The 19999-nt window shown below is 41.6% G+C and overlaps 1 protein-coding gene across 7 annotated transcripts in view; it reads left to right on the top strand.

Moving 5' to 3' along the window:
- LOC125780350 (uncharacterized) overlaps positions 1–19999 on the top strand; it is a 56063-nt gene that overhangs the window by 11220 nt on the left and 24844 nt on the right. Inside the window, exon 3 of one of the 7 annotated variants that reach the window (XM_049462583.1) lies at positions 18828–19988. The exons of the other annotated variants lie outside the window; for them this stretch is intronic. The gene's annotated coding sequence lies outside the window, so the exon portion shown is untranslated. Of the gene's footprint in view, positions 1–18827; positions 19989–19999 lie in introns of those variants that run through there. 7 annotated transcript variants of the gene reach the window in all.

Genomic DNA, 19999 nt, shown 5'->3' with positions numbered 1-19999 from the left:
GCTGCTTACCATTGGTCCTCCTCCCAAGGGATAGCATTACAAAAACGGTCAACTTCAGGAAAAGATTCAAGGTCACCCTTGGCAGTAAAGACGAATGGGATGATTCCAACTTCGAACTGATGCTGAGGAATAGCACGCTAAGGTGGTACACCGATGGCTCTAAAATGTCTGAGGGAATCGGCGCAGGGATTGTGGGCCCACGTACTAAACTCTCCATACCCATGGGAGAGTTCCCGAGCATTTTTCAGGCGGAAGTTTTCGCAATAAGCCAGTGTATCGATATCAACCTCCATCGCAACTATCGTAATGAGCGAATAGCGATCCTCAGCGATAGTCAAGCGGCGCTAAAGGCGATCTCTTCTTATGAGATCAAATCGCTATTAGTGCAGGAGTGCAGGGAAAGGCTGAATAGCCTTGCAGAACAGAACCAGGTACACCTAATCTGGGTGCCTGGTCACAAAGGAATAGCCGGTAATGAACTGGCAGACGAGCTCGCCCGCTCCGCAGCCTCCACCAAGGTGGTAGGACCCGAACCCTTCATGGGGGTGGGTCCCCACGCCATGAAAGAGCTGCTCCGTAAGGAAGAGGTAAAGGGCAGGGAGCAGCATTGGCACCAAACTCGCGGTATGAGACATGCCAAGCTGCTAATGGGGGGTTACAACCTGAAAAGGTTCAAAACTGTGATAAACCTCCCAAGGAACAAGCTCAGGTTACTGGTCGCATGGTACACCGGCCACTGCAAACTAAACAGGCACCTACATAGCATGGGCCTATCCTCTAGTGCAAGTTGCCGGTTCTGCGATAGGGAGCCTGAAACCCCGGAGCACCTGCTGATCGACTGCACAGCAGTCTGGAGACGCAGGACAAAGGCCCTTGGACTAACATGTCCGGATAGGGATCACATTGCCTCACTAGCACCCGGCAAGTTGTTGGATTTTATTCATGCGCTGGGGCTGAGTGAGTCAATGTGAGCCAGGAGAGGGCACAATAGACCAAAGGTCGCAGTGCATTCCTCAACTTTCATTCTAATTCTAATCTGCCCATAATTATCTCGATCGAGAAGCCTCCCGATTTCGTTTCTGTGGACAACCGTACCTTCATTAACTTCAAAAAAGCTAATTGGGTCGGCTCCACAGAATTCACTGAGAGCACCTTCAACGCTCTACCCATTCCTACGGACGTATGCGTTGGCGAACGTCAATTCCGCAAGGTGATCGCAGCAGCTACTGCTCGCTTCATCCCGGCTGGAAGAATAGCGGAAATCCGCCCCAATTTCCCAGCCGAAGCAGCTGTCTTAGCTAATGATCGCGACACCTTACGCCATGCCGATCCCGGGGATCCCCGAATAAGGGATCTTAATTTGGAGATTCGGCGAATGGTAAATCAACATAAGCGGACGAAATGGATAGAGCACCTGAAGTCCTGCAACCTCTCCACCGGTGTGAGTAAGCTTTGGGCTACTGTCAAAGCTTTGTCTAATCGGAAGAGACACGACGACCGAGTTGAAGTTCAATTCAATGGTCATGCCTCTTCGGACCCGAAGAAGTGCGCGAGCTATTTTAGCCGGCAGTTCACACTGCACCCTTCGGTAGACAAGGCCAAGAGATGTGTTAACCGACGGCTGCGCAAAATGCCAAACAACTGCGCGCCACTTTCACCGATGAGGAGGTTCAGGGTGTCATCAACAAGGCAAAATCTTCCAGATCCATCGGCCCAGACGGAATCAACATATTAATGTTAAAGCATCTAGGCTCGACGGGAGTAAAATATCTCACCAAGGTCTTCAACCTGTCGCTCACCACTCTTCAAATACCCGATGTGTGGAAAGTCGGAAGAGTGGTCCCACTGCTGAAACCTGGGAAACCCGCCAACAAAGGGGAATCTTATCGACCGATAACTCTCCTATCCCCAGTAGTGAAGACACTTGAGGCCTTGTTACTCCCGACCTTCACTCACCACCTGAGCCTAGCCAGCCACCAGCATGGTTTCCGCAAAGTGCACAGCACCACCACAGCACTTAGCGTCATAAACGCCCAGATAGTTCGTGGCCTCAACCAGAAACCACCCTGCGAAAGAACGATCCTCGTAGCGTTGGACCTGTCAAAAGCTTTTGACACGGTCAACCACACAACGCTACTGCAGGACATTGAAAAAACCACTCTCCCTCCAGGGCTCAAGAGGTGGACCATGAACTATCTGAACGGTCGTCAGTCATCCGTACTACTTCGAGGTGAAACATCTAAACTTAGAAGAATTAAAAAGGGGTTCCGCAGGGTGGGGTCCTCTCCCCGTTACTGTTTAATTTCTATATCTCGAAACTTCCTCAACCACCAGAGGGGGTCTCCATAACCTCATACGCAGGTTGACTGCACGATATTGACGTCGGGCAATGGAATAGATGGCATGTGTTCGAAAGTAAACAGCTACCTCTCCGACCTTTCTCGTTTCCTCACTGCACGAAACCTCCAACTTTCACCCACCAAATCCAGAGCGACTATATTCACGAATTGGACGAAGGAGTATAGACTTGAGCTTGATATTGCAGTCGATGGCGTCAAAATTCTGACTGTCAATAACCCCAAAATTTTAGGCGTAACCCTTGATAGTCTATGCTCCTTCTCTCCCCATACGACCGCGATTATCGCCAAAGTACAGAGCCGCAACAAGATCCTCAAGTCGCTAGCCGGCAGCACATGAAAAGACAAAGAAACGTTGTTGGCAACTTACAAGGCAATCGGCCGGCCGGTCCTCGACTACGCAGCACCGATATGGTCGCCTGGATGCAGTGGCACGCAGATGAGAAAACTACAGACCTGCCAGAACACAGCACTCCGGACTACGACGGGATGTCTCTTGATGTCTCCCATCGAACATCTCCATAGTGAGACGCGCATGCTTCCTGTAAAGGAGCATAATGAACTCCTCTCCAGGCAGTTCCTGGGGGGGTGTTTCCGTAGGAATCACCCTTGTAGCCATCTGCTTGGAGCGGAGCCGCCTCCTAGGAGCATCAAGAGGTCATTCCTCGACTACGTCGACGACATCGTACAGTACGCCGACCGAACCTCGGACGCTACAGACTTCAGACAGGCACTGACCGCCATTCACAGTGGAGCCATTAACACCTTCACCGACTCCCTTCCCGTGAATGGCGTTCTTGGAGTCAAACCACCACCTTTTGCAGACGAAGAGCTCCAGTTGCCGCGAGTGACCCTAGCGCAACTTCGTTCTGGGTACTGTAGCAGGTTAAACTCCTACTTATCCAGAATTGACCTCGACATATCCAATATATGTCCTGCGTGCAACGAGTCTCCGCATGACACTGGCCACCTCTTTGCATGCCCCACAAACCCAACCCATCTAACACCTTCCTCCCTTTGGTCCAACCCCGTCGAAACAGCGCGTTTCCTGCGCCTACCGTTAGATGACCTCGACGACAACACAGAAAACCCTTACCATCCTAACGGGGATTAGCATACCCGTTAAAACAATAACAACAACAAGCAAAAGCCATATTGAAGTTCAGCGGTATTTGGAAGATGGGCTGGTTTTCCGTAGTAGCGACCCATTTCATTGGTGGCTTGAAAATAAATACAGATACCCTAAAATGGAAGAATTATCAAAAAAGTATTTATGTGTTTTAGTCTCCTCCATTCCTTGTGAGAGAATTTTTTCCAAAGCGGGGCGAATTGTAAGTGATCGTCGGTCAAGATTAAGCGAAAGGAATACTGAAATATTGTTGTTTTTTAATACAAATGGAAAATGCTTATAAACGTAATGTTTTGGCTGTCTTTTCCATTTGATATAATTATTTTTAACACTATTTAATTTTATCTTTTATGTATATATTTCATATTTGCTGATTTTCTAACAATGAATTTACTATTTTAATTTAGGTTTATTCTAACAAATATGTACATAGTACGTAAATTTAAAAGAAAGAATTTTCTTATAAAATTTTCTCTTATTGGCCTTTGTTACAATTTTTGGGTCGGCATTAGTATACCATCCCACGATTTCAGGGTTCAAAGTGGTATGGTTGGATAGAGCTGCTGCTCCACATTGTTGCCGCCGCAAACTTATAGTTTTCGAGATATTTGCATTTAAAGTTCAAAATTTTGCAAAATTTATCTTAAAACTTAACTTTTACTCAAAAAAAACCTCACACACCCCGGTGTTGGATCAGCCAGGGTTATTTTTTTTTTGAAGCGCGGCCGAAGGCCGCCAACTCAAAAAGGAGTTTTACTCAAAAAAAAATCCGACACACCCCGGTGTTGGAGCGGCCAGGGTTATTTTTTTTTTTTTTTGAAGCGCGGCCGAAGGCCGCCAACGCAAAAAGGACTTTTACTCAAAAAAACCTGACATACCCCGGTGTTGGATCGGCCAGGGTTATTTTTTTCGAAGCGCGGCCGAAGGCCGCCAATGCAGAAATAAGTGGGACGCGAATGGACTAATGTTTACCCTGTTTTACCTTTGTTGTATTGCAAATAATCAATATGATCCTTTTATTAAATTATTAGATTAAACATACTTATAAGCCTTAAAACTTTTTTTATTACAATGGAAAATTTATTTCAGATGGTATTTGTTTTCTGCGTTTGAGTTTTTATATCCATTCTTATTCATTTGATAAATGTGTTATTATGGCAACACTTAATATCTGTAAACACGGAATACTTTGTTATTGTGCATGGAATGAAAATTGTGTAAAATATAAAATGCTTATTTTAAGCAAATAACTAAATAATTACTAGAAATCGAGAAATTGCAAGATAAAATTTGCAAAATTTTCAACTTTAAATGCAAATATCTCGAAAACTATAAGTTTGCGGCGGCAACAATTATATATTTTCTTAATCTGGAGCAGCAGCTCTATCCAACCATACCACTTTTAACCCTGAAATCGTGGGATGGTATACTAAAGTTTCCCCCAATAACGGTAGGCCCAAGAAACGTGCTGTTTCGACGGGGTCGGACCAAAGGGAAGAGGGTGTTAGATGGGTGGGGTTTGTGGGGCATGCAAAGAGGTGGCCAGTGTCATGCGGAGACTCGTTGCATGCAGGACATACATTAGGTATGTCGGGGTCGATTCTGGATAAGTAGGAGTTTAACCTGCTACAGTACCCAGAACGAAGTTGCGCTAGGGTCACTCGCGGCAACTGGAGCTCTTCGTCTGCAAAAGGTGGTGGTTTGACTCCAAGAACGCCATTCACGGGAAGGGAGTCGGTGAAGGTGTTAATGGCTCCACTGTGAATGGCGGTCAGTGCCTGTCGAAAGTTAGTTGCGTCCGAAGTCTGGTCGGCGTACTGTGCAATGTCGTCGACATAGTCGAGGAATGACCTCTTGATGCTCCTGGGAGGCGGTTCCGCTCCAAGCAGATGGCTGCAGGGGTGATTCCTACGGAAACAACCAAGCAGGAACTGCCTGGAGAGGAGTTGATTATGCTCCTTTACAGGAAGCATGCGCGTCTCACTATGGAGGTGTTCAACGGGAGACATCAAGAGGCATCCCGTCGTGGTCCGGAGTGCTGTATTTTGACAGGTCTGAAGTTTCCTCATCTGCGTACCACTGCATCCAGGCGACCATATCGGTGCTGCGTAGTTGAGGACCGGCCGGCCGATTGCCTTGTAAGTTGCCAACAACGTTTCTTTGTCTTTTCCCCATGTGCTGCCGGCTAGCGACTTGAGGATTTTGTTGCGGCTCTGTACCTTGGCGATAATCGCGGTCGTATGGGGAGAGAAGGAGCATAGACTATCGAAGGTTACGCCTAAAATCTTAGGGTTATTGACAGTCGGAATTTTGACGCCATCGACTGCAATATTAAGTTCAAGCCTATACTCCTTCGTCCAGTTTGTGAATATAGTCGCTGTGGATTTGGTGGGTGAAAGTTGGAGGTTTCGTGCAGTGAGGAAACGAGAAAGGTCGGAGAGGTAGCTGTTTACTTTCGAACACATGCCATCTATTCCATTGCCCGACGTCAATATCGTGCAGTCATCTACGTATGAGGTTATGGAGACCCCCTCTGCTGGTTGAGGAAGTTTCGAGATATAGAAATTAAACTGTAACGGGGAGAGGACACCACCCTGCGGAACCCCCTGTTTAATTCTTAGGTGTTTCACCTCGAAATAGTACGAATGACTGACGACCGTTCAGATACTTCATGGTCCACCTCTTGAGCCCTGGAGGGAGAGTGGTTTTTTCAATGTCCTGCAGTAGAGTTGTGTGGTTGACAGTGTCAAAAGCTTTTGACAGGTCCAACGCTACGAGGATCGTTCTTTCGCAGGGTGGTTTCTGGTTGAGGCCACGAACTATCTGGGCGTTTATGACGCTAAGTGCTGTGGTGGTGCTGTGCACTTTGCGGAAACCATGCTGGTGGCTGGCTAGGCTCAGGTGGTGAGTGAAGGTCGGGAGTAACAAGGCCTCAAGTGTCTTCACTACTGGGGATAGGAGAGTTATCGGTCGATAAGATTCCCCTTTGTTGGCGGGTTTCCCAGGTTTCAGCAGTGGGACCACTCTTCCGACTTTCCACACATCGGGTATTTGAAGAGTGGTGAGCGACAGGTTGAAGACCTTGGTGAGATATTTTACTCCCGTCGAGCCTAGATGCTTTAACATTAATATGTTGATTCCGTCTGGGCCGATGGATCTGGAAGATTTTGCCTTGTTGATGACACCCTGAACCTCCTCATCGGTGAAAGTAAGTGGCGCGCAGTTGTTTGGCATTTTGCGCAGCCGTCGGTTAACACATCTCTTGGCCTTGTCTACCGAAGGGTGCAGTATAAACTGCCGGCTAAAGTAGCTCGCGCACTTCTTCGGGTTCGAAGAGGCATGACCGTTGAATTGAACTTCAACTCGGTCGTCATGTCTCTTCGGATTAGACAAAGCTTTGACAGTAGCCCAAAGCTTACTCACACCGGTGGAGAGGTTGCAGGACTTCAGGTGCTCTATCCATTTCGTCCGCTTATGTTGATTTACCATCCGCCGAATCTCCAAATTGAGATCACTTATTCGGGGATCCCCGGGATGCGATTCTGTACTGTGATACTGTCTCAAGTTTCTAAATTTGAGATTTTAGGTTAGAGACAATTTTTGAGACTTGAGACGTTTTTGCTATTATGTAAGTGACAGTCACAAAATCTATTACATTTCATTATTCAGAGATGTTTTTTGCTATTCTGTAAGTGACAGTCACAAAATCTATTACATTTCATCATTCAGAGATGTTTTTACCCTTCAATGAAAATAATTATGTCGATACCAAATATTAAATTTTTTTAACATAGTCAAAAAACATAATTATGAATAAAAATATAAATATGTGTTCACCTTGTTTCATAATATTTACGAAATTTATGTAAAATTCCTTTATTTTTAACCTTTTCGTGATTGAGTTGCTTACAACATATAAAAAAAACTACAATCGATTAATAACTATGATGATCTCTATTCAGTACATTCAAAATGGCAGACAAGAGTTCTTTTTAGTTTTGTGACCTGCTAACTACCAGGTCTCAAATTTGAGGCAATGTTTTGTGACTAACGCTAGAGACTGTTTAGTGAATAGTAACTAGTCACAAATTGAGACTTTACCTCAAAATGTCTCAAATAGAGACAGAAACTGGTTACAGAATCCCGCTATTAATCTGACTAAGCTCTAGAGAAGGAGAAAGAGTACAGTATCTGTCTATACTTGTTGAGGGTAAATTTTAGATTAGCATATTGCTATGTACGGATAGAGGTGGTCCTCTAGATTAAGAAAAAATATATATATAGCTGCCGCTGACTTATGGTTTTTGAGATATTTGCATTTAAAGTTCAAAAATTCACCTATTTAAAATGCGTGTTTTTCCCATTTATAATGAAATGTATGGCTATGTTTTTAACTTTGGTAAATGTTCAGGAGAGCGGTTTTTCCGAAAACGTGCACCAATTTTCACGGGAAATGTCTTAAAATATTCGTTTTTAATTCCGATTCACGAATATATATGACGCGTGGTCTATTTTTAATGTTTTTTGTAATAAAAACAATAATAAATATTATGATGTTGCACGATATTTACGCTATAAATTGCATCACTGTTCGAAATTCAATTGATATTGAAGATATATAATAGAAAAATAATATTAATTGGAAAAATAAAAAGAAATTAAAATACCGATATTCTCAATATACGAGTCTGAAAGAGAATTGGTAAAATTAAGAAATACATAATAGAAAAATTTATAATTCGAGCGCTCGAAAAAAATAACCCTGGTCGGTCCAACACCCCCCGCGTTCATAATCATTCTGTGTCCAACTTCTTCTTCTTTCTGCAATAATAATGAATTATAAATTTTCCTATTATTTATTTCTCACTTTTACCAATTTTCGTTCAGTCTCGAATATCGAGAGTATCGATAATTCGAAAACGATCAGTGCATGAATTAATAGTGGCCATTCGAATTTACAACAGTGATGCCGTAATTTCGAACATAAACTTGCCATTTTCGTTGAAGTGAAGTGATTGTAAAGTTTTTTTTATATTTTTATAAAAATAACAGAAAAACCAATTTCTCTTCTTGATTAACTAAACAACATCAATAATTACGTGTATATAATTGAAAGAAAAAATATTTTTAACATCTAAAGACATTTTAAGTGCAAAAGTGACTTTTTAATTTCGGGAAATAAGATGTTTTTCTATTAAAACAAAGAAAATATTGTTTTTAAAAACACGCGCCATACATATTCGTAAAGTAGAATCAAAAACATTTCCCGTGAATATTAGTGCACGTTTTCGGAAAAGCCGCTCTCCTGAACATTTACCTTAACCCTTTACTAAGTCATTTCTAACCATTCATTTTATATTAAATAGTGCAAAAATAACTTTTATTCAACATTTAACTTTTGTTCATACTGTGGCGAATGAAACACCACAATTATATAAAATTTAAAATTATTTACTGAAGAACACTTGTATTCTTGTTGGCGTCTGGATAATGAGTCGCGCTTCTTAAAACTAATAATTAAGAATTCAGCTTAAGCTGAAATTCCAAGAATGTACGGAGAATGAATAACTGACAAATAGTATTGCCATGTGTGAGTGCCCACAGTACTTCCCCCAAATAAAGACATGCTGGACATTTTGAGGTTGAGTTTCAATATCGGATCCTAGCGCGGGTGCAAATGCTTCAGGTACTTTGGTGCATAGGTGGCTGGTTGATGTACGTGGCGAATTCATTGGTTCGGTGAGAATACGACTATGTGGCGTGCTGTCGAATTCTTCATCATTGGCCAAATGAGCTGGTTTTAGGCGCTCGATACTTACATTTATAACCCTGCCGTTAACCTCGATGGCAAAAACACGTTCATCAAGTCTTTTGATCACTTTGTGTGGGCCTGAATATGGTCAAGTGGTCGTTTAGTTGCGTCGATTCTCAGGAATACGTGTGTGCATGTTGACAGTTCTTTGTAGTGGTGTGGTGGGTTGAAGGAACTGGTCTGATTTTTCTCATATTTGAGCGAAAACCTTCAAGGAAAAATTGGGAATCTCCCGGTGGATCTCCATCTGTGAAAAATTCGCCAGGGACCCGGAGTGCTGTCCCATACAAATATTCTGCGGGAGATGCCTTTAAGTCTTCCTTGTAGCAAGTTCTCAATCCCAATAATACTGTTGGTAGAACCTGAGTCCACTGAGAGATTTGAGCGTACCTTTTCTACCACACCCTTGGCTGCTGGGTGGTATGCCGTGGTGCGAATACGTTTGCCGCCGACTAACCGTGCTAGAGCTGTAAAAATCGCACTTTCGAATTGGGTACCTTGATCGGTAGTGAGCAGCTTGGGGCATCCGTAGCGGGCGATTCAATGGGAGTAGAACGTGTTGGCAACCGTGCTTGCCGTTATGTCTTTAATGGGTACCGCTTCTGGCCATTTCGTAAATCGGTCGGCCATATTCATGCAGTACTTGAATCCGTGAGAGTCCGGCAATGGTCCAACTAGGTCCAAATGGACATGATCGAATCTCTCGTAGGAAATGTGGCGGGTGCAGCGTGTACATGGCGACCTTTTTTGGAACGTTGACATGGGACACATTCTCGAGCCCATTGCGTAACATCTTTGTTCATTGAGTTTCACTGTCACTCTGCCGCTGGGATGTGCGAGGTTGTGTAAAGTTTGGAAAATTTTCTGACGTAGCGGTGCTGGCACGAATGGTCTGATGTTATTTGTTGAAACGTTACAATAAATAGTCTGCCCGTTGGGACCAAACGTAAGCGTTTGGAACCTTAATGATGTTTCGTTATTTGCAAGAAGTTGCTGCAGCTCTTCGTCCGAGGCCTGCGCTCGGGACAGCTCATTGTAGTCAATAACTGCTGGTAGATGCATCGTTTCAACGCGTGAAAAGGTGTCAGCGACGTTGTTGTCTGAACCGGAGATGTATTCAATGTTAGTCGTGAATTGGCTGATGAATCCTAGCTGTCTGATCTGGCGAGGTGAGGATTTATCCGATTGTTGATGGAACGCAAAAGTCAATGGCTTGTGATCTGTCCTGACAACAAACTCACGACCTTCAACCCAGTGTCGAAAGTACTTGATGGCTTCGTATACAGCTGTCAATTCTCTATCATATGTGCTGTAGTTAATCTGTGCGGGTGACAACTTTTTCGAGAAAAATGCAAGTGGCCTCCAAACGTTTTTATGTTTCTGCTCTAGCACCGCTCCCAGCGCAGTACAAGATGCGTCACACGTAATCCGAAGTTCGGCGGCTGGTGATGGATGAGCTAGGAGAGTTGCGGCTGCTAGTTGTTCCTTGATGTAAGTGAAAGCTTGTTCTGATTCTGCTGTCCAAGGTACTGGTCTGCGATCGTTTTTCTTCTTTGAATCTTTTAAGAACTCGTTGAGAGGTGCCTGGGCGGCAGCGTTTCTGATGTGTCGTCGGTAGAAGTTTATTGCGCCGAGGAATCTTCTTAGCTCTAAAATTGTTTTAAGTTTTGGAAAATTCCGTAGCGCCTGGACTCGGCTTGGAAGTGGTACGGAACCGAGTTTCGAAATTCTATATCCCAAGAAATCGACTTCAGAAGCACCCAAAACACATTTTTCCGCATTAACGCACAGGCCGTATTGGCTAAGCCGCTGGAATACTAACCGGAGGTGTTGTATGTGTTGTTCTTCACTGGATGATGCTATCAGCAGGTCGTCGATGTAAGCATAAACGCAATCGAGGCCCGTGAGTGCTTCGTTGATAAAGCGCTGAAAAGAATGTGCCGCGTTTCGGAGCCCGAATGGCATGCTGATGAACGCGAATAACCCGAAAGGTGTTATTATGGCGGTTTTTGGTATGTCTTCCTCGGCCACCGGAATATGATGAAACGCACGCCTGAGGTCGATTGTAGAAAATATGTTCTTTCCTGTTAATATTGTGGCATAATCATGAAGAAGCGAAATTGGGTACCGGTAAGGAATATTTCTTTCGTTGAGTCTACGGTAGTCTCCGCATGATCGCCATATTCCTTCTTGGCCATGTTAAGGGACTAGCCCAGGGGCTATTTGACAGTCTGGCATGGCCCAAATCGATTAGGAGCTCAAACTCCTTTTTGGCCACTTTGAGGCGTTCAGGACATAGCAGTCGAACACGTTGCATGCACGGTGATCCGGTGGTAGGGATGAAATGTTTGATCGAGTGTTTGATGGCTGTGCGGTTCGAGGGGTTTCCCAATAGTTCTGGAAAATCTTTGAGGATAGCCGTAACTTTGTTGCTCTCGGTTAGGACCGTGACCGCTGTAATGGGGGCGGTTGCATATTGGCCTACACTGTGCGAGTCTGAATTAGAGTCTACCAAGCGACCACGTTTGAGGTCCACAACTAATCCAAATTTATGGATGAGATCTACAGCGATGATTGGATACGGTAGGTTAGCTATACAGAATATCCAATGGATCGGATGCCGTAGCCCTATGTTGAGGGTGAGTGCCCTATCCCCGTAGGTTTCGATTGCAACTTGCAGTCGAAAAGGTGATCGCATTTGAGGCGATCTGCTGTTCGCGCGATAATAGTGTTGTTTTCTTTACCAGTGGCAGCAAGTGTTAGTTGTATTTGTAGAGGAAGACGGTCAAACCAAATGGTGCGCACAAATGCTGTGTCTAAATGATTTCCTCCCAGGCAGTGGATTTCTGCCAGCAGTTCAGACGGCGGTCGATCACGTAGTTCGACGCCGGATAGCAATATTTTGAATCGGCGTTTCTGAGGAATGCCATAATGATTAAGCAGTGCTTTCTTAAGTATGATAACTTATCTGTTTCGGGCGGATTAGAAATAATGTTTTCGACCACGATGAGTGTTTCTTGATCCATGCGAGCTATTACTGCATAATATTTCGTTGTGTCCGTTGTTATTTTTCTGAGCTGGAATTGTGCTTCGACGGCAGCAAACCACAATTGAACCCTGCTGGTTCCAAAACGGCGGTAGTTCGATTCGTTCGGATCGGTCGATGTGCATAGCTTGTAGTGGTGGGAGCTGGGAAAGTGTGTTTGTTTCAAAAAATTCCTCGGTGGGGTTCTCGTCTTGCGAATCTGGGCACCCATCGCCCGATTTGGTTGCACAATTTTGTTGTTGGTCCATTTAATGTGTGCTGTTCAATTGTAGGGGTCACCAATTATGTGGCGAGTGAAACACCACAATTATATAAAATTTAAAATTATTTATTGAAGAAACTAAAAATTAGGAATTCAGTTTAAGCTGAAATTCCAAGAATGTACGGAGATTGAATAACTGACAAACAGTGTTGCCACATGCGAGTGCCCACAATACAATAACAAAAGGGTTGCATTCTAATAATAACTAATAATCAGAGGATGGAGTCATGTGTAGAAGTTCACGCAAGTGAGGAAAGTTCTCTGATCGTCATTCACTTGGGAGTGGCCAGAAACGATTCTTTTACATATGACTCAAGCAGCTCACGACTTCCGGTCTTTGACCAAGTATCCTCTGGGTAGCCTAAGAACATCCGTTTGAAGGCGAGCTAAAGTGAGAAGGCGAAACATCCCCTGCATAGGGTTGTGCGCTGGGTTTGGGACCCGCCACGTAAAAAACACCCCCAATGAAAAGGAAAAAACAGCCTCGGATGAGAGGCTACTTCGGACTGAGTAGGCAATTGAAAAGTAAAGTCCTCTCTCGACGAACAAAAACCAAACTCTATAAGTCGCTCATAATTCCCGTCCTGCTATATGGTGCAGAGGCTTAGACGATGACAACAACCGATGAGTCGACGTTGCGAGTTTTTGAGAGAAAAGTTCTGCGAAAGATCTATGGTCCTTTGCGCTTTGGCCACGGCGAATACCGCATTCATTGGAACGATGAGCTGTACGAGATATACGACGACATTGACATAGTTCAGCGAATTAAAAGACAGCGGCTACGCTGGCTAGGTCACTTTCTTATTTTATGAATAAATGGATTTTAATTAAAGTTTGATATGGAATTAAAGTTATTTTTGCACTATTTAATATAAAATAAATGATTAGAAACGAATAAGTGTAGTGTTAGTGGATATAAAAGTATAAAATATAAGTATGTAAGTGTAAAACGCATTATAAATCGAAGAAATACGCATTTTACATAGTTGATTTTTTGAACTTTAAATGCAAATATCTCAAAAACCATAAGTCAGCGGCAATTATATGTGTATATATTCTTGATCTGGAGGACCTACTCTATCCGTACGTACCCATTTTAACCCCGAAATCCGGGGATGCTGCTCTAAATCGCAGCCCTTGTTAAAATTAAATTAACAAAATTTAAAGGGAAATGTTATAACAGGGATAAAGGGATGCCCAACTTATTCCAGTGTGAGCGTTTTCATATAATTTTCCATTGGAGCCAGATTGGGCAAAATAATGATCTTTGGGCATTTTAACTAAAACAGCCAACATTTATTACAATTAAAAATTATTTTATATTGGACTTCTAACATACCGCGAAACTATTTAAATCTTCTTTATGATTTTATGGCTTTTGAGCTTTCATTACTTACTTAATAAGGTGAATTAAGCCTGCTAGTTCTCAATTAATAAATGTTTTTAATCATTGGTAATAGAAAATTAATATTACTATGCATGAAATTGCAAAACGTTTCATGAAATATATTTAAATTTCCCATTTTCTTTAATTTTCATTGTTTTAGAATTTTTATTAGCGATCTCGAACGGAGGCAACAAATCCCTTCGTTCACATATATTTTCGATATAATTTCGATCTCGCCGTTCCAGTCATTCCAATTTCAAAACGATAAAACCTACCAGATTCAGTCAACTGTCAAAGTTTGCTAGGTGAGCGGTTCTCACATTTTCAGTGGTAGGAGAGTAGGGTATCTCTTGATCTCTGCTTTAAAATCCCAAAGGAAAAGAAAGTTAGTATTACAATATGTTTAGAATGTCGAACATTTTTCTCTATCTTTCTTACGCATTCTCCCATTCCATTGAAAATTCCAGAAAATGTAACAGTGTTGGTGAACATCTGAAAATGTGTTTGTACAGTCAGCTACCTCCGTTTTGTAGGTCGTTTCACTCGCAGAATAATGAAATTTGATTGGATTACAGCACACTTTTAGTTATTTGTGCAAGAATTCATTAGTAATTAGCAATCGTGCAAAAAAGAAGCTGTTTTAACTATAACTGTTAAAAAAATTAAGGGGCAGAAATGTGTATTGTACTCTTAAAAAAGGAGAATAATATTTGATCTTCACAAAAAAGTCAAAAATCCAACTCTGATTGCTGAAATTATTAGTTGTTCGAGAAAAATGGTATACAACGCCATCAATTTTGTTAAAAGTGATCCAAATTTGCTCTAAAATAAAAAATCCGCAAAGCTACTGGGTGTAAAACCACTGTTCATAGAGTCATCATCAGAAATAGCAAGGCTGATCCTTTTATATCATCGCGATAGGTTATGGCGAAAATAAAACACTTATTTGGGCTCAACGAATCCTGTAGACTTGTGCGAAGACGTCTAAATGATGGCCAGTTGTTTTGGACGAATGTGTCGAAAAAAACCGCTCCTGTTAAAAAAATACATAAAATCACTACTGGACTTTGCTAATGAACATTTAGAAAAGAACGTCAAAAGCTAAGATGAACCATATCGGATCGGATGGAAAACCATTTGTCAGACGACTTCAGATACGCTGCAAAAACTGTTAATCATGGTGGTACGGTGTTGGACTATTAGTAAGGATAGATGGCAATTTGAATACCTAAACATTCTCAAAAACACAATGGAACCGTTTGCATTCAAATCGATGCCAGTGAATTGGACTTTTATGCATGAAAATGATCTAAAGCACGCAGCTAAAAGTGTGAGGAACTGGATCATTGCAGAAATATTGACGCTAGCTCAAAGTCCCGATGCAAACCCGATTGAGAATTTATGGAACGACGTTAAGATTCAGAGTGCCAAGAAAAAATTCAAAAATGCGGAAGAACATTGGACTGGAATCAAGGAAGCATGGTACGCGATTCCCCAAAGGAAGTGTCAGATTTAGTGGAGAGCTTGCCCCGACGATGCCAAGCAATTTTGAAAAATTTGGGCACACAACGCTAAGATACTTATTAGATTTCTAATATATTTATTAAATTTCCGCAGAACGGGCCAATCGTGCTATTTCTATGTCCAGACCTAAACACGCAATAGGAAACATAATTATTTTTTTAAAGAACATTTTAATTTTTTGTAAATAACTCACTTGCATCTTTAAGTGATGCTAATAAAAAATTAAATTTGTTTTCTGTTTATATTGAAAATATACGTCTTTTAATACATTCTCAAAGTGTGCTATTTCTATGTCCATGACTTTATATAAAAGGAAAAACACAAAATTCGATCTATAGTAGAAATGAAGTTTTGTACACAGCGCAACATTTTTTACAGTACCAATAGTTTTATAGGGAAGTATTTATGAAATAAAGTAAAATTAAATCAATAAGATGTAACACTTTAGCCCTAATGACGGCTATTACTCTCAACGGCATTCAGTCCACAAGTTTCTTTAGGGTTTCCTCAGTTACTTATATTGTTATACCATATATTTCCCAAAGCCGCAACTAACTGCTTTTTATTGGTGGGACTGCAAACGACATCTGTCAAATATTAAAATACACACGTTCTTATGGACAGTTATTTTGACAGCTGCACGACTACATGACTGCAGGCCGACAGTTGTCGCTCTCGCTAACTTCAATATATTCTTATTCTTAAAACAAATAAATTTACCTATTTACTTATTTTTTGTATCAAAAATTTCACTTTGAACAAAATATCAAAATTTCATTGAAGTGCAAGGTACGTGCAAAATGGAAAGCGTTGTTGTCTTGTGTACATGCCGGCCATTGTTATGTTGCTGCCTTCTCATAAATGTTCATGTAGACGGATTCACAACGCCATTTTCAGTTCACTGTTGTGCTGGTGCAGTCTGTCGCGGTCATTGTGTTCAGCACATCACTACGGTCCATAAGTGCTCAATCGGAATTAGGTCTGGGAAGTTACAGGGCCAAGTCAACCGTGAAATTTTTATATCCTCAAACACTTCTTCGAACTGCGAAAAAAATGTATTCTTTTTATGTTTTGTTTGCAATTTTATTGTTCGAAAGCATGGTAAAGTGATAATCGAGATTTCTTTATCCGTCATTTACATATTTTTTTATTTTGCTGTAAAATTAATTAGATTAGTAGTTCCTGAGATATGAGTTTTGGTCCATAAGTGGGCGACGCCACGCCCATTTTCAATTTTTAAAAAAAGTCTAGGTGCAGCTTCCTTCTGCCATTTCTTCCGTAAAATTTAGTGTTTCTGACGTTTTTTGTTAGTCGGCCAACGCACTTTTAGTGATTTGCAACATAACCTTTGTATGGGAGGTGGGCGTGGTTATTATCCGATTTCTTCCATTTTGGAACTGTATATGGAAATGCCTGAAGGAAACGACTCTAGAGAGCTTGGTTGACATAGCTATAGTAGTTTCCCGAGATATGTACAAAAACTTAGAAGGGGGCGGGGCCACGCCCACTTTTCCAAAAGAATTAACGTCCAAATATGCCCCTCCCTAATGGGCTCCTTTGTGCGAAATTTCACTTTAATATCTTTATGGCTTAGTTATGACACTTTATAGGTTTTCGGTTTTCGCCATTTTGTGGGCGTGGCAGTGGGCCGATTTTGCCCATCTTGGAGCTTAACCTTCTTATGGAGCCAAGAAATACGTGTACCAAGTCTCATCATGATATCTCAATTTTTACTCAAGTTACAGCTTGCACGGACGGACAGACTGACATCCGGATTTCAACTCTACTCGTCACCCTGATCACTTTGGTATATATGACTCTATATCTGACTCTTTTTGTTTTAGGACTTACAAACAACCGTTATGTGAACAAAACTGTAATACTCTCCTTAGCAACTTTGTTGCGAGAGCATAAAAAGTTCAAAGCACAACGAATGTAATAAGAAAAACATCCCCAGATAAAGACTCATCAGACTTAACGGTTTTGACAATACATTTTTCTTCATATCCTTGTCTAGCAAAACAGCTGTCATGGGCAAGTTGTCGGCGCACTGCAGGTGGGAAATGCTTTCGTCTGACCACAAAAAGTTTCTCCATTGCTCAAGTGTGGAGTTCTTGCACTTGTTTGCACATTCGAGACATGATCATGGCTTCTTTGTAGAACGTCTGCCGAATAAACCGGCTTCTCGCAACCTTTTTCGTACTGTTTCCACACTTCTTTTCAGTCCATAATCTGTTTCCAGCTCTGTCGGTATAGAAATAGCCCTTTTGAACCGATCGACCTTAACACTTATCATTTTTGTTATGTCAATATTTTTGTTAGGTGCACGTTTGGGAACAGATCCTAGTTTTTCGCCCCAGGTCCTTTAACGTATCCTTTTTTGCAAGAAACGTACCACAGTGGAATGTGAACATCCCTTTTAGCAATGGTCTTCTAAGAAAGACCTTCCTTCACCAGCGCATCAGTAGCAACTTTTTTATCAGGTCTGCTGCTTATAATTTGCACCAATTTTTCTCTATTTATAAACACAACTCAATTATAATAAAATACTTATATATTCTGTCAAAACATCAACAATACTTCAACACAGGATTAATTTGCTTTACAAATTAACCGGTGAATATCCCACATTTCCAACTTGAATGATGGTGTTGCCACAGGTCCTCTACGGTGCCCAGGCGCTCAACATAACTCCCATTCTAATCAGTATCTAATTGAAGTAGTACAGCAATACCGTCGTTGCTGATACTCTGCTAATGGTCAGACAAAATTGAGAAGTGCCTATAATTTGTGTAGTTTAAGGCCTAACTATAATGTGAATAAGCAAGCTTAAGGGGGTATTCTACTCTAGAATTTTGAAAAATTCGATTTTTTTTCATATATTTAAAGTTTAGACCCTTAAGAACATATCCTCCAAAGGATTTTTAAAAATTAGAATTATTTTAAGAGCTACAGCTACTTTAGTGACGCAGTACCTAGCCCTGTTCGGCTTTGACTCACTTTTTTAAACGCGTTTTTCTCGAAACTACTTTTTTCCACACGGTACCGGCATTATCTCAAGTTTTATAGAACCGATTTACTTGAAATTTTGTGTGAGCCTTCTTTATATATTTCTTTATCGTTCCTACCAGCATCGTGTCAAAATTTTTGTTTTTAATATTTAAAAAAAGTTCAGGAATTTCAAAAAAAGCGTAAAAAATGATTTTTATTTTCAGGCAGTCGCCATTTTTCAAAAAAATTTCGTGTTCCCTGAGGTAGGGACTATAACAGCATCCTTACTGATTAAGAATTTCTTTTGATTTTTTTTCAGACCACCATAAGAGTCAGGATTAATGTCACCAGGATGCGCCATTTTTTTACACCTGTCTCTCCCCCCTCTAATTATTTTAATTTTTAAAATTTTTTTGTAAAATTTTTTTTCTGTATTCTTAAGATATCAATAAAAACACCATAAAAAATGGTTAGTAAAAATATTTTTTGTTCAAAAAACTTCAATTCAAAAAACTGCCCAAAATTTGATTTCTAGACTAGAATACCCCCTTAAGCCGGCGAAAGCAGCTGTCCGAATACACATAAATTATATTTTGCAACTATAATGTACTTTACATCAAGTTTCGTTAAGTTTTTTCATACGTCATTTGCTTAAGGAAAATGCAAAACTGGTCGCATTTTCCGTACGGTTTGCGCTTTTTGACAACAGATACACATTTTGAATTTAAAGATGGAGGACGACGAGATAAATATCTTTAGGAAAAAGCAAAAAGAATAAGACACTTAATAAAAATGTGTTAGAATAAACAAACATACTGCAATGTGAAAACTAATCGACATTCCGTATACGCAGGCTCTCTCAACGAATTCTTTTTTAAAAAGGCTCAAAATTTCTATTCTTCTTCTTCTTTACTGGCGTAGACACCGCTTACGCGATTATAGCCGAGTCAACAACAGCGCGCCAGTCGTTTCTTCTCTTCGCTACGTGGCGCCAATTGGATATTCCAAGCGAAGCCAGGTCCTTCTCCACTTGGTCCTTCCAACGGAGTGGAGGTCTTCCTCTTCCTCTGCTTCCCCCGGCGGGTACAGCGTCGAATACTTTCAGAGCTGGAGTGTTTTCATCCATCCGGACAACATAACCTAGCCAGCGTAGCCGCTGTCTTTTAATTCGCTGAACTATGTCGATGTCGTCGTATATCTCGTACAGCTCATCGTTCCATCGGATGCGGTATTCGCCGTGGCCAACGCGCAAAGGACCATAAATCTTCCGCAGAACTTTTCTCTCGAAAACTCGCAACGTCGACTCATCGGTTGTTGTCATCGTCCAAGCCTCTGCACCATATAGCAGGACGGGAATTATGAGCGACTTATAGAGTTTGGTTTTTGTTCGTCGAGAGAGGACTTTACTTTTCAATTGCCTACTCAGTCCGAAGTAGCACCTGTTGGCAAGAGTAATCCTGCGTTGGATTTCTAGGCTGATATTGTTGGTGG

The sequence above is a fragment of the Bactrocera dorsalis genome, chromosome 1, assembly GCF_023373825.1.
Source record: "Bactrocera dorsalis isolate Fly_Bdor chromosome 1, ASM2337382v1, whole genome shotgun sequence".
In the NCBI taxonomy this organism is placed as follows: domain Eukaryota; kingdom Metazoa; phylum Arthropoda; class Insecta; order Diptera; family Tephritidae; genus Bactrocera; species Bactrocera dorsalis.
Note: the sequence above shows the minus strand (reverse complement) of the source record. Positions and strands in the feature narration are given on the sequence as shown.